Source organism: Budorcas taxicolor, chromosome 1 (assembly GCF_023091745.1).
Source record: "Budorcas taxicolor isolate Tak-1 chromosome 1, Takin1.1, whole genome shotgun sequence".
Lineage (NCBI taxonomy): Eukaryota > Metazoa > Chordata > Mammalia > Artiodactyla > Bovidae > Budorcas > Budorcas taxicolor.
Window position 1 is genome coordinate 50,178,511 of NC_068910.1, and position 12,406 is coordinate 50,190,916.

The 12,406-nt window shown below is 41.6% G+C and overlaps 1 protein-coding gene across 5 annotated transcripts in view; it reads right to left on the minus strand.

The window, feature by feature from the left end:
• Window positions 1-12,406, minus strand: part of LRRFIP2 (LRR binding FLII interacting protein 2) — a 110,128-nt gene that overhangs the window by 72,823 nt on the left and 24,899 nt on the right. The gene's annotated exons all lie outside the window — the stretch shown is intronic.

Sequence of the window (12,406 nt, forward strand, 5' to 3'; positions counted from 1 at the left end):
GTATCTGTCCTGTGGGTCTACAAGTCAAGCAGGATCTATCCCACCCAATGGACAGTGCCCTGTTTCCTTGGAATATAAACCCCATGTCAAATTTCACTGTAAACTATTCTAGGGGGAACAACTTTATATTCATTTAAAAAAACAGTTTGAATCCATCATCCTAAGAGTCAAAGGCAAGAGTTTACTATACAGCTATATAACAAGGTAAATATATGTATAGACATGTAAAGTTATATAACAATATACATATAAAACATGGATGGATGTGTCTATATACGGAGACACACACACCCTCCCTACTATGATGTGAACTCCACCCTCCCCAGGGACCTTGCCTCAACTATCTGATCTTTCTCCTGCCTGCACTCTCTCCCTCTATTGGTTTGTCCTTCTCATCCTAAGTAGGTTAAAAGTCTCTCCTATCTTTAATAAACAAACAAACTAATGGGGAGTTCCCTGGTGGCCTAGAAGTGAGGATTCCGGGCTTTCACTGCCATGACCCCGGTTCAGTCCCTGGCTGGGGAACTGAGAGCCCATAAGCTGTGCGGCCAACAGACAAACCGTCCCACCCTGGATCGACTCTGTCTCATCTTCTCTTGGAGATGGAGAGGGCTAACTATTCTCTCACCTCCCTCCTCACTCTCTTCAAATGACTGCTTCCTGGCTTCTGCCCAGATCATTTCAGGAAACTCCTCATGCCCAAGTCACTCATGACCTCTGACTACCAAACCCAGTGGAATTTTTCTCTTCTTGTCTTGCTTGTCCTTTCTGGATTTCCCATATCACTGCCACTCCGCTCCTTCTGAAACACTCCTCTCCGGGCTTTCTGCAATGCCACTCTCCCCTGGTTTTCCTCTTGACTCCCTGATCTGCCTTCTTCAGCGTCCGACATGTGCTACTTCCTGAAACTTTAATGTAACCAAAGCTTCCAGACTTCATCTCACTCTCTTCACCCTATGTCCACCCTCAGTTCTCTCCCTGGGTGATAGTGAGTCTGCAAACCTCTGCGTCCAACACAGACTTTTCTTTCTCAGTCCTGACGCAACTGGCTGTCCCACTGGCACCTCAGATGCAAAGCATCACAAACGGAACTTATCTTTCCCTTAAAGTCCCTCTTCCTCTTTATATCCCCATCAGTGCTCCCATTACCCCCAAAACCGAAACAAAGGATCGCCATAAGGCTCCTCTCTGTTTTTAGCCTCCATCCACACCCAGTCACTATATCTCAGCTATCTATTCCATCAAGATTCTCTCTCTACCATTTCTTCAATCCAAATTTCCCCCTCCTTTCCCACTGTCACTGCCTGAATTCAGGCTCTCATCAACTCTCCCAATGACAACAAAGCCTCCTGACTCATTTTCTCCCTACCAGTCACTCTACATGGTGGCTAACTCTGGAAAAGGTTTTACCCTTCAGTGGCTCCCCTCAGCTGCCCCAATAAAATGTAAACTCCGCAGCATACAAGTCCCATCCTGATCAGGCCCTCTGGCCTCTCCAACATTAGCTCCCACTCCCTCTAACCTCTCTTCAGCCAAACCAAGCTGTTATTCTGGCAATTCCCCACATGTTCTAGTTGTTTCACACCCCCATGCCTGAGAACACTTAGAAAGTGACACAAAAACCCATAAAATAATACTGTTTCTAATGATACGTGTTAGAACTTTCAGAAGAGGAGCAGGAAGGCTACCTCAAGATTCCACTAGAGTGGCTCCCTGCTGGGGTAAGGGAAGCGGAACTAGGACGAGGGATGAAAGAAAAAGAGCCCTAAACTTGGTTTATGATGTCTTCTCCCTTCCTTCTTATCTTTTTAGGAAAAGGTCTGAAATAACTGTCCCAAAAGGATAGCATCATTTACTGTAGACTCATGGATACTTACACTGTTCCTAAAACCTTTCTGCATTCAACCTTTCAAGAAGAACAGAACATGAAAACACACTCAAATGCCTTTAAAAGAACAGAAACCTCTAGCTTTTGAAACTTCTGTCCCACTATCATATGGGACAGTTTTAAAGGGAGGCAAATTCAAATTTCATGGTCAGACATAAATGCACTGAATAGGGGCAAACGTGCAACTGCCAGCCTGCATGTACATCTGTAACACAAAATCCACACACATGAGAAAGAAAAATAAGGTGTGTGTGTGTGTTTGTCCCTCAACTATGTCCAACTCTTTGCGACCCCACGGAGCCTGCCAAGCTCCTCTATGCACAGGATTTCCCAGGCAAGAATACTGGAGTGGGTTACAGTTTCCTTCTCCAGGGAATCTTCCTGATCCAGGCATCAAACCTGGGTCTCCTGCATTGCAGGTAGATTCTTTACCATCTGAGTTATTTAGGCCTTTACAGACTACGCTTTAATTTCAAGAAATCTGAAATACAAAATTATACAAAGTGAAACTGTCAAGGAAAATGACTAATTCAGGTAACTAGGTCTCAAGGGTTTACTGTGTTTAATTTTGTTTATTCTTCCATGACACTCATGCCAAAAGAACACTGAAAGACAAGCTGAGACATAATATTTATTGTGTTGCTATGGTTTCCAAATTAACAAATAAAAATCATTACTCAACTTCCTAGCAACTTCCCTTTAGTAGAAAATCTTGGGTACCATTTTTCTTAATTTGATCTTACAATATCAACTTTTATTTTTTTAAAGCTTTTGGTAGTTGAAAACCAACTATATAAACTTTCCTGGGCATAAATAACAATATTAGATAAAATCTAGGGAATTTTAATCCATTTTCTTCTGATGTCTAACAACTGTATCTTCTTTTTATTCAGAAATCTTCTGACAGCAAAATATTCTTTCAGAATGAGAGAGGAAATTTAAGATTACAGACTTTACTACTGAGGTCTGAATACAATCTAATAAATAGATAGTACAGGAAAGCTGAAACTTTGGCTCAGCAATGACATGTCTTGCCAAAGGAAAATGTGATTCACAGTCCCAGCAGAAATACTCTGTGTATGTCTTGGGGGCTGGGGGTGGGGGTTGCTAGTAATGGCTTTATATTGAGGATAATGATACTGTGCTATCTGAATTTTTTCTCCAAATGCCTATAAGTCACAGGAATGGTGAAGATAATGACAATGAATTTTATACCAAACATATTTTAGTCACACTGACACAAAACTTCAGGCCCAGTAATCCTCCCTTAATTCTGGTTAGAGAGATAACCCAGGAACACTGACACCAAGAGGAACGCTGGCCATCACAGAACCAGGGCTCTGGACTGCAGGGCCGGGGTTCCCCAATCACACCGGCCCCTTCCCTTTGCCTTAATTTCAGTGGGTAAATGGGAAAAAAAATGAAGACAGGTGCATTCATGCGCTAATGCCACTGGAAAGATTCCTAAATGACTAACAGTGACAACTCTTTCAAAGCATTTGTCTAATAAAAACATTAAGTACAGGACTTCCCTGGTGGTCAAAGATTCCGCCTGCCAATGTCGAGGAAATGAGTTCCATCCCTGGTCTGGGAAGACCCCACAGGCCATGGAGCAACTAAGCCTGTGTGCGCCAGCCGCCGAAGCCCGTGGACCTAGAGGCCGTGCTCTGCAACGAGAGCAGCCACCACAGTGAGAAGCCCATGCGCCACCGAGAGCAGCTCCTGCTTGCCACCAGAGAAGGCCCGGGCAGCAACCAAGACCCAGCACAGCAAAAAGTAAAGCAAAACACCAGTGACTACAAAGCGGCAGAAGTGTTTAAGAAAACCCTTAGCATTCATTTTTCATAATTCTGAAAAGTTAACTCATATTTCATAATCTTTTATAAATTTTGTGTACCACCACTGAGCGTATTAAAGAAGAGTAATTCTGCCTTCTGTGGAGTTAACTTTTCAGACAAGTCCAATTGGGACAGAACAGTCTGAACCAAACACAAAAGGATGATCAAAGAAAGTGTCAGCATTAGGAAGACTCGAGATATGACCTGGAGTTCTTTAGGGCTCAGCCCGAGGAGGGCCTGTCCTCAACTCTACACTTTCTCTCTAGACAGTCTCATCCACAACTCATGATTTCAATCACTTTCTACATGCACACAAGTCTCAGATGTGTATGTAGGGCCCAGATCCTCCTTTGAGCTCCTGACCCAAACCCCCAAACTGCTTCTTCAAAATCTCCACAGACACATTAAATACCACACAGCCTAACATAAATTTACGGTCTTCCCTCTGCAAACGTTCTCCACACACTAACGTTGCCTACCATCCGACCGGATGCACAACCCCAAGCCCCCCGCCCTGCTACCCAACCACTGCCACTCACTAAGCATCTTCTCTGTCTCCATTCCAACCATCTCCCCTCATCCCCACAGTCGTCACTTCAGGCCCGGCCACCGCTGGCTCTCATGACTCATCTCCCTGCAACCACTACGGTCTCTTTCTGGTATTATTAATAATAGCATCTCCAACCCACAGCAAAGTCATCTTTTGAAGGCACAAATCTGATCACGTCATACCCCTACACAAGATCCTTCATTTTTCCCCTTTCCTCTTTAGAATGCAGACCAAAATCATATTAGGTTCTCAACCTAAGCCTTACTAACATTTGAACCAGAGAATTCTTTCTTGGGGGGGGAGCTGTGCTGTGCACTGTGGCATTTTTAGCAATATCCCTGACCTTTCCCCACAAATGCCAGTAGTGACAGGCAAAACTATCCTCATACGTTGCCCACTGTTTTCTGTGGGACAAAGTCACTCGCTGCTCAGAGCCACCAGCCTGCATGGTCTGGCTCCTGCCTGCCTCTCCAGCTGCCCTCCTCCTTGCTGTCCATGTCAGAGTTAACAGCGATATCCTGGAGGCACAGCAGTCAGAGCGTAGGAGCCCACATGCACTTGTCAGCCCGACGCCTTTCTATGCGACCTTGAGCAAGTTACCTCACTTCTCCATGCCTTGGGTTAAGCATGGATAAAATGGAAACAGCAGACCACCTCACAGAGTTATCAAGAGGATTAAGTCTGTTTAAAGGGCTCAGAACAGTGCCTGGTACATAATTAGAGCTCAGCAAAAGTCAGCTGGTGCTATTCCTTGAATTCTCCATATCTTTCGGCCTCAGAAGCTTGTCCCATGTTCTTCCCTCTGACTGTAAAGCTCTTCCTGGAATCTGAGAGCTCCTCCTAAATCATTCCACTCCTCCTTCAAAACTCAACTGAAAGGGCGCTTCCTCAGGGAAGCCTTCCCAAAGCCATCAAACATGTCAAGTCCCCCATCACACACTCTTCAATAAAATCATTTACTGTTCACTCAAAGCACTTAGCACGGCTGTAAATAAATATATTATTACATTTGCTCAATTTTAAGAATGCCATTGGTTGTAACATACACTGACAACCACAGCTTTCAAGACAGAAATTACAATATTAAGTGTAGACATTAATTTTAGGGTCAATTTTTTCCTCTAGCATCTAAGCTCTAAAAGGAAAATGACCACGTTAGACCTGTCCATCCCATGTCCTTAACTAATACAGCACCTACAAGAGTAGATGCCCAATAAACATTTACTAAATGAATGACACTCAAAATTCATGTTTCTAAAAAAACTCACTTTATTCTTAAATGAAAAATGGTATTAATACCCATAATCATGATTGATTATGGAAATTTTTTGCATTTTAAGAAACTGCTATCCTTGACAAAAGTTTTTTATCCTTAATTCAACACTGCCTAAAAATGGACAGATGACTAGAACAAAACAGCAAAATAACTATGAGGAAATAAGCTCTATCAAGCTATCGTGGCTATTATTCCATAGAACAGTAATGCTGGACAGTATTTTTTAAACTAAGCACAGTTCTTCCCTTTGTATCCTTCTTCTCAGGCTGCTAATCCATAATCAAACTTCTGGTTCTCATTACGAGATGGCTGGAATCTACCATTTTAGGCAGCAAAATAATAAAATCCAACCAACTGTCCATCAACAGATAAGTGGATAAAGAAAATGCAATACATACATACAATGGACTATCATTTATCCACAAAAGAAGGAATTAAGTTCTTTAAAATGGAAGAAAAAGAGGAATGAAGTTCTGACACTTGCTACAACATGGATGAATCTTGAAGACATTACGCCAAGGAACCAGAAACAAGAGGACAAATATTGTATAATTCCAATTATATGAAATATCTAGAATTAGACAAATTCATAGGGACATAAAGTAAATTAGAGGTTACCAGCAGCTGAAAGAGGGGGCAAAGGAGTTATTGCTTAATGGTTACAGAACTTCTGTCTGGGGTGATGAAAAAATTTTTGAAATAGACAGTGGGATGGTTACACATATTTTGACCACAGCTTAAAAATTAGTCATGTAAAAACCATTGAATTGGTATGCTTCAAATGAGTGAATTACATGTTATGTGAATTATATCTCAATAAAGCTAGTGTTAAAAAAAAAAAAGAAATCCAAACATTCTAGCAGTGAAAAATGGTAAACAGCCATAGAGTTTCCTTTTGTCCTTAGTATTACAAATAGGTTTGCACACAGAACATGTTTACATGCAAACTCTGCTCAACATGACAGTCTCCACATGCTTCATTTGCTAGACTCTAACTCCTATAAAAGATCAGTTTCTATGCTTGTCATTGAGTCTGACTTTAATTTATTTTCTCTTGGCTGTGTCGGGTCTCCTCCATGGCATGAGGGATCTCTGATCTCTGTTGTGCTTGTAGGACCTTTTTTAAGTTGCAGCGCATGTGAATGCTTAGTTGTGGCATATGGGATCTAGCTCCCTGACCAGGGATGGAACCCAGGCCCCCTGCCCTGGGAGTGCAGAGTCTTAGCCACTGGACCGCCAGGGAAGTCACTGTCAATGATTCTCCAGATTTAAGAGAATTGCGTAAGATGAGTATGAATTTTGAGGGGGTCCTGAATCTCAAAAGAAATCACAGAATTTTAGAACCAGAAAGACTTTCAGATCATCAGGTTCAAAAATAAGCAACATACTGATGCCTGACATTTGAAGGGAAGTGCAGAAAACATGTTTTCTTCATCATTTCAGCTCTACAACAAGGAAAGGAGTAATATTCCAGGCTTCAGTGATGCCGTAATCAGACTGCCTGCAGACCCTTCAAGACCCTTCTACTTCTCAGAAACACTCACTGTAACACTCACGAAACTGACTGTGGCAAGGTGGCATAACTGGCTTTCATCCTTCCCTGTCCTCCCTTTCAGAGGCTAGCTGCCTAAGGGTCCCCAATTTGATACACTCTGTGCTTTTAGGTAATTTTCACTGACAGGCAACTCTCCAACTGCATTTTCCCCAAACCTGTGGGACAATCAAAGTCACACAAGCAAGAAAGGTAATAAGCATCCAGATGGGCCTTCTGACACCCCAGAGAACCTGTTGGGACCTCCCCCAACACCTGCTCTCACGAGCGCCGTGACAGACGTGCCCTCCCGAGAGAGCAGCAACACACCTACCACAGCACAGCAGGACTTCTAGATCCATCCACACTTGTCCTTCACAGAGAAGTCTCCAAACATTTCAACATTTTCAAAAATCCATACAGGTTTTACAAGATAAAAAGAATCCTGGAGATAGATGGTGATGACGGTTGCACACGTGACTGTACTTAAACCCACAGAACTGCACACTTAAAAACGGTTACAGTGGTCAATTTTATGAGTATTTTATAACAGTTTTTTAAACGCACTCAGTTCCACATGTTGGCACACAAATTATTCAGTGTGCAGAACATAATCATGCCCCTTTTTCCTTTTCTCCTCCTTCCTTCTAGTTGTCTGATTTGGTGCCAACTGAGAAGCATGGAAACTTGAAAGAAAGTAAGCAGGTGGAAAAAGAAGCTATTTTTGTTTATTTATGGCATGGCTTATCTATCTCAAAAAACAATTTGAAGTGAGGAAAGACAAATTAAACTCTTATGATTAAACTTCTAAAAAAAGATTAAGCTATTTGTCATTTTCATTTGTTACGAGGGTTCTGTTAATTTTTATTCCTAACCCAACGCATTTGTGTGTGTGTGTGCGTGAAAGGATGATCCTATAAGAGAAAATAAAGATTGGGGACTATCTATGAATGCCAACTGTCCAATGTACGAATGGACAATGGAACTGGCTATGAAAACTTGAAAGAGAAAAAAGAATCATAAAGGATATATGAAAGAATTATTAACACTGCTAAACCTATTTCCTCTAAAGTTTCACAACAACTGCATCACACGGTAGGCATTCATTCTTGCAAATAAAGTCTTGAATCTTAAAAGTAAAAACTAGTCATTTTAAATTTCAAGGTTTAAGCTGACCAGATCATTAGAGTTGGAATATTCATGTTCAGAGTTTGGAAGACAGAAATGAAAACTAGGAATAGTGGCCTCTTAAACTTTTTATAAAAATAATTATTGTAACTTTAAATATAATAACTGGATTAAACTTAGTTATTTCATAGCAAAGTAATAAGGTACAAGGAGGAAACAACCTGTAAGTAGTAAGAAACTGATCATCCAAGACGTGTTCTTCTGTGTACTTTGCTTCATGGTTCCCATGACTGGCCCATACATGAAGGAGTATGTCTGTGTATCTGTATGCATGTGAGCACATGCATGTGTATCTGTGTGTGTGTATATTTAAACACAAACTTATAAGCTCACCCTCAAAGATTCAGATTTAGCAAGTATGGGGTAAGGCCTTGTAATCTGTATACTGAAAAAGCAACCTGAGAGATTCTGATGATCAACCATGTTTTAGAGTTCAGTTCAGTTCAGCTCAGTCGCTCAGTCATGTCCGACTCTTTGTGACCCCATGAATCGCAGCACGCCAGGCCTCCCTGTCCATCACCAACTCCCGGAGTTCACTCAGACTCACGTCCATTAAGTCAGTGATGCCATCCAGCCATCTAATCCTCTGTTGTCCCCTTCTCCTCCTGCCCCCAATCCCTCCCAGCATCAAAGTCTTTTCCAATGAGTCAACTCTTTGCATGAGGTGGCCAAAGTACTGGAGTTTCAGCTTTAGCATCATTCCTTCCAAAGAAATCCCAGGGTTGATCTCCTTCAGAATGGACTGGTTGGAGAATATTTTACTTCTCACTTCCTATTTCAACTTATTAAGAAGCAACAAAATAGCCTACTGCAAGTCTAACACCATGGTAAAGTTCATATGCACTATTCAAATGTGACAACAGTTCTATAATACAGGAAAGGAAAGGAAAGTCGCTCAGCCATGTCCGACTCTTTGCAACCCCATGGACTGTAGCCCACCAGGCTCCTCCGTCCATGGGGTTCTCCAGGCAAGAATATTGGAGTGGGTTGCCATTTCTTTCTCCAGGGGATCTTCCCAACCCAGGGATCAAACCCAGGTCTCCCGCATTGCAGGCAGATGCTTTAACCTCTGAGCCACCTGGGAAGCCCCTATTATTCCCATTTTACAGTTGAGGAAACTGAAGTCCACAGTAGTTACTTAACAAGATTACTTAACCAGCAATGAGTACAGCCAGAATTCAAAGCCATGCTTGTAACTCTCCAAAGCCCAGCTGAATTCTGGAAGTAGTATGATTTGGAAGAATGAACAACAGCTTTAAAAGCCGAGTTTGAGTCCCAGTTTTGATACATTTCAGACATTAATCGTTCAGCTTCATCTGTTTCCTCATTTGTAACTAAGGCTAATAACAACATCTACCCTGGGCTTTGGCCACCTCATGCGAAGAGTTGACTCACTGGAAAAGACTCTGATGCTGGGAGCGACTGGGGGAAGGAGGAGAAGGGGGTGACAGAGGATGAGATGGCTGGATGGCATCACCAACTCAATGGACCTGAGTTTGAGTGAACTCCGGGAGTTGGTGATGGACAGGGAGGCCTGGCGTGCTGCGATTCATGGGGTCGCAAAGAGTCAGACACGACTGAGCAACTGGACTGAACTGAGTGATCCTGGGCTTACCTGGTGGCTCAGTGGTAAAGAATCTACCTGCCAATGGAGGAGACAAGAGTTCAATCCCTGATCAGGGAAGACGCCACATACTGCGGAGCAACTAAGCCCACGTGCCACAACTTCTAAGCCTGTGCTCTAGAGCCTGCAAGCCGCAACTACTGAGCCCACGTGCTGCAATTACTTACGTCTGCATGGCCTAGAGCCTGCGCTCTGTGACAAGAGCCACCACCACGAGAAGCCCATGCGCCGCAACTAGAGAGCAGCCCCCACTCACTGCAACTAGAGAAAAAGCCCTCGCAGCAACAAAGACCCAGCACAGTCAAACTAAATTAAAAAACTGTTTTTAATGAAGAGTGTCTGTCCACTTGAAATGGCAACCTTTAAAAAAAATTCTATCCTAACTTATAGGGTTATTTTGAGAATCAAGATGTGATCTGATTTAAAATCATGAAAAGTTACAGAAAAACAAACTATTAATGGAGAAGATGGAGAACACTAAAAACAGCATGGCACAGACTTCATTTGAATTTGTTATGTGAATCCAAGTTCTGCTATTTCCTAGCTGTGTGACCTTAGGGAAGTTACTTGTCTTTTCTGTGCAATCATTTCTTCATCTGTAAAATGAAGATTGTAATAGAACCAATTTCAGAATTCTGTGGAGATTAAATGAATTCAGTTCAATTCAGTTGGTCAGTTGTGTCCGACTCTTTGCGACCCCATGGACTGCAGCACGCCAGGCACCCCTGTCCATTGCCAGCTCCTGGAGCTTACTCAAACTCATGTCCATTGAGTTGGAGATGCCATCCAACCATCTCATCCTGTAGTCCCCTTCTCCTCCCACCTTCAATCTTGCCCAGCATCAGGGGCTTTTCAAATGAGTCAGTTCTTCGCATCAGGTGGCCAAAATATTAGAGTTTCAGCTTCAGCATCAGTCCTTCCAATGAATATTCAGGACTGATCTCCTTTAGGATGGACTGGTTGGATCTCCTTGTAGTCCAAGGGACTCTTAAGAGTCTTCTCCAACACCACAGTTCAAAATCATCAGTTCTTCAGTGCTCAGCTTTCTTTATAGTCCAACTATCACATCCATACATGACCAGTGGAAAAACCATAGCCTTGACTAGATGGACCTCTGTTGGCAAAGTAATGTCTCTGCTTTTGAATATAGTGTCTAGGTTGGTCATCACTTTCCTTCCAAAGAGTAACCGTCTTTTAATTTCATGGCTGTAGTCACCATCTGCTGTGATTTTAGAGCCCCCCCCAAAATAAAGTTCATTTTAAATGCTTAGAAAAGTATTTGTCACATAGTAAGCACTCAAGGGTTAGATGCTTGAATGATACCCAATTTTGTAAATGAAGCATCATATCCAAAAAAAGAGTTAAAATACCTAGTGACAGTACAAAAAGAGCCTAAAACATACTGGGATTTCCTCCCTTTATAGAAATCTGGGTATGTAAATCCCTCCAATTTGGGGATCAAATATTCTGAGTAGTTTCAATTTTCAACTAAACTATGTGGCTTCCAAAATATTTCATTCAAGTAAATTCTTAAGATCACTGTAAAGTGTTAGCCAATGCTTCATTTTAAAATATCTTTTTCCTTTTTATCTAAAACTATCTCACCAATTAAAAAAAATAATTTTGTTAAGGTATTATCACAGTTCTATCATCAGATTTTAGAGAACTTCCCTCTGCCTCAAATATCCTCCTACAAATTTGACTTTTAATTCAAAAGCTGAGTAGCTTACAAAAGGAAAAACCTAACAATGAGCTAAATCCAAAAAAAGTCCGTGTGATATGTCAAAAGGAAACAGCACTAGTTTTACATGAGTTATTTACTAAGAATAACAAAGAGGAAGTGATGAGGGAACAATTCGCACCCAAAGAGTACAATCTGAAAATGCTCTAAGCGCTTCTTCTGCCAAGGCAGTATATGATCAGGTCTGCAACTGCAGACAGAGTCTGAAATAAAAGTTGGCTCCTCACTGAGAAATCACAGCTGGGAGTTATCTGACATGTCCAATATGCAACAGGAAATGCTGCCAGAGATCTAATAGGTGACACTCCTTTCCTTTTTGTCCTTTTTTCTGAGTTGTCAACAAACCAAAACAAAAATGCTCCAGAAGCTCTATTACTAGCTAAAAGTTAAACACAAAAATTCCATTGCAGTTATTTAAAAAACTGCTAAGATGCTGAATCTGAGCAGACACCAAATAAGGTCTGTTTCTGTCAACAATTATACAGTGCTTCCTGGAATATATTAACAGTAGAGTCCAAATGAGCATTTCTATAATAGAGCTGTCTATCATATCTTCAACATTCTAATTACCTTAAGCTCCAATAATGAAGATTAATTATAAATTTCAAAACATTAGGACAAGTCCCAGGAGGTCAACTAAACCACAAAAATAAAATGAAAAAATAATTTTAGATAACTTGAATAAATACCCAAGTAAAGAGACAGTAACTGCATTTTATTCTAATACAGTATTTTGGAGGCTATAGTTGACATCTAATTCACAGTAAACA